The following is a 3,283-nucleotide window of genomic DNA, read 5'->3' as shown; positions in this document are numbered from 1 at the left end:
CCAGTTTTCCCTAATGGTAACATCTTGCATAACTATAGTACAATATCAAACCCAGAAGATTGGCCTTGGAGCAACCCACATGGCTTATTCATATTTCACCAGTTTTACAGGCACTCATTTCTAGGTGTATGGGTGTACACTTTTATACAATTTTATCACATGTGTGGACTGGTGTAACCACCACCACAATCAAGGTACAAAACTATTTCATCACCACAAAGATCCTCCTATTCCCCCTTTACAGCCATAACCACTCCTCCCCCCACCCCTTTTCTAACTGCTGGCTACCACTAATCTGTTCTTCGCCTCTGTAATTTTGTTATTTCAAGAATGTTATATTGCGACTTTCCTGGTGGTCCAGTGGTAAAGAATCCTCCTTACAATTCAGGGGACACAGTTTTGATCCCTGGTCAGGGAACTAAGATTCCTACACCACGGGGCAACTAAGCCCACCCACCGCAAGTACTGAGCTTGTGCACCTCAACTTGAGAGCCTGCATGCCACAACTACAGAGCCCACACACCCTGGAGCCTGCACACCACAACTAGAGAAGAGAAAACCCACGCGCCAGAACTAGAGAGAAGCCTGCGTGCCGCAACTAAGACCCCATGCAGCCAAAAATAAATAAATAGATTCAATGAAGAATTTTAAATATATATATATTGTATTAGTGGAGTCATACAGTATGTAACCATTCGAGGTTGGCTTTTTTCACTCAGCATAATTCTCTTCGGTTCTATCCATGTTGCATGTATCTATGTTCTTTTTCATTGCTGAATTAACTAATATTCAATGGTATTGCTGAACCATTGAATTCAACCATTGAAGGACATTTTGCTTGTTTCCAGTTTTTGGCTATTACAAGCAAAACTGCTATAAACAATTGTGTACAGATGTTTTGTTTTGTGAACATAATTTTCATTTCTCTGGGATAAATTCTCAAGAGTATAATTTTAATCATTATAAGATTACTTGCCATTTGGGTTTTTCTTGAGTCAATTTTAATTGTTATATTTGCCAGGAAGTTGTTCATTTCATATAAATTTGGAAATTTATTGGCATAAGTTTACAACAGTTTTCTCTTAATATCTTTTATTTATTTATTTATTTTTTGCGGTACGCGGGCCTCTCACTGTTGTGGCCTCTCCCGTTGTGGAGCACAGGCTCCGGATGCGCAGGCCCAGCGGCCATGGCTCACGGGCCCAGCCGCTCCGCGGCATGTGGGATCCTCCCAGACCGGGGTACGAACCCGTGTCCCCTGCATCGGCAGGCGGACTCTCAACCACTGCGCCACCAGGGAAGCCCCTCTTAATATCTTTTAAATCTAAGTTTTCTCTGTAGTTATAGCCCCTTTATTATTTACAATATTATTTATTTGTGCTTTTCTTTCTATTCTCATTAAATCTCACAAGAGATGTGTTTACTCTGTTAGCTTTTTAAAAAGAAAAACATTTTTTCTTCCTCTTTTCCATCTGGAACCATGGAGGGTGCAGAAAAGGAGAAAAAGCTTCCTGCTGTGTCAGAAGCCCTTAAGAGTGAAGGAATTTTACAGAGCTGCTGCTCAAGCATCTAAAAAAGAAGTTTGCCCCAAAAATGCTGTGAAATGCAAGGAGGAAGCTTACCTTACAAAAAAGCTAAGTACTATCACAAGGAATATAGGCAGACGTACAGACTGAGATTTGAATGGCTAGGATGACAGGAAAAGCTGGCAACTTCTATCTACCTGAGAAACCCAAATTGGCATTTGTCATCAGTATCAGTGGTATGAGCTCAAAGGTCTGCAAGGAGTTTCAGGTTCTTTGCCTTCGCCGGATCTTCAATAGCACCTTCTTTGAGCTCAAGTTAACACTGTGAGGATTGTGGAACCATGTATTGCCTGGAGGTACCAGAATTTGAAGTCAGTAAATGAATTGATCTACAAATGTGAGTTATGGCAAAATCAACAAGAAGTGAATTGCCCTGACATATTAACACATTGATTGCTTGATGTCTTGGTATATTTGGAATCATCTGAATGGAGGATCTGATTCATGAGATTTATACTGTTGGAAAACACTTCAAAGAAGCAAACAACTTCCTCCAGCCCTTCAAATTATCTTCTCTGACAGGCAGAATGAAGAAAAAGACCACCCATTTTGGCATGTGGAGTTGCTGGCAACAGAGAAGACCAGATGAACAGGCTTATTAGAAGGATGAACTAAGGTGTCTACCATGATTATTTTTATAATCTAGTCAGTTAATAAAAAGTGACTGATTTCAAATTGAAAAGCAAACAATTTTTTTACTTTGGGTCTTTTTCATTGATTTCTACCATTAATTACGTTGGTTATTACATCCTTATGTTTATGTTTCTAGGTTTATTCTATCAATTTTTTCTTTTACATTTAATTCATTAATTTTATCTTTTATTATTTTCTGATACAAACATTTAAAGCCATACATTTCCCTTGAGACTCTATTTTCTCTGCATCCTACAAATGTTAAATGTAATATCTTTATAATAACTTAGTTCTATGTATTTTTCTATTTCCAATGTGATTTCTTCTTTTTTTTTTTTTTGCGGTACGCGGGCCTCTCACTGTTGTGGCCTCTCCCGTTGCAGAGCACAGGCTCCGGACGCGCAGGCTCAGCGGCCATGGCTCACGGGCCCAGCCGCTCCGCGGCATGTGGAATCTTCCCGGACCGGGGCAGGAACCCGTGTCCCCTGCATCGGCAGGCGGCCTCTCAACCACTGCGCCACCAGGGAAGCCCTGATTTCTTCTTTGACTCATGATTTATTTGTTTCTTTTTAAATTTCTAAATATATTTGTTTTAACTTTTATTTAACTTTAATTTAATTTAACTTTTATTATCTTCTAATAACTTCTAACAATAGTATTGTGTTATTTCTTTTTAATGGTTTTTAATTGTGTATCACCCTTGCTGTAATTTTTTCAAAAAGAAGTTTCAACTAAACCAAATTGATAAGAACAGGTAGCATATTATCTTTCTTTTTTTTTTATGAATTTATTTATTTATTTTTGGCTGCGGTGAGTCTTTGTTGCTGTGCATAGGCTTTCTCTAGTTGCAGCCAGTCGGGGCTACTCTTCCTTGCGGTGCGCGGGCTTCTCATTGCAGTGGTTTCTCTTGTTGCGGAGCACAGGCTCGAGGTGCGCGGGCTACAGTAGTTGTGGCTCGCGGGCTCTAGAGCGCAGGCTCAGTAGTTGTGGTGCACGGGCTTAGTTGCTCCATGGCATGTGGGATCCTCCCGGACCAGGGCTCGAACCCATGTCCCCTGCATTGG

The 3,283-nt window shown here is 40.4% G+C and overlaps 1 pseudogene; it reads left to right on the top strand.

Moving 5' to 3' along the window:
• Window positions 1–1,480: 1,480 nt before the first annotated feature.
• On the top strand, window positions 1,481–2,201 carry LOC114899519 (annotated as a pseudogene).
• Window positions 2,202–3,283: the final 1,082 nt, after the last annotated feature.

The sequence above is a fragment of the Monodon monoceros genome, unplaced genomic scaffold (assembly GCF_005190385.1).
Source record: "Monodon monoceros isolate NGI ecotype Baffin Bay Population unplaced genomic scaffold, NGI_Narwhal_1 Super_Scaffold_18, whole genome shotgun sequence".
Lineage (NCBI taxonomy): Eukaryota > Metazoa > Chordata > Mammalia > Artiodactyla > Monodontidae > Monodon > Monodon monoceros.
This window is presented reverse-complemented; position numbering and strand designations above follow the sequence as displayed.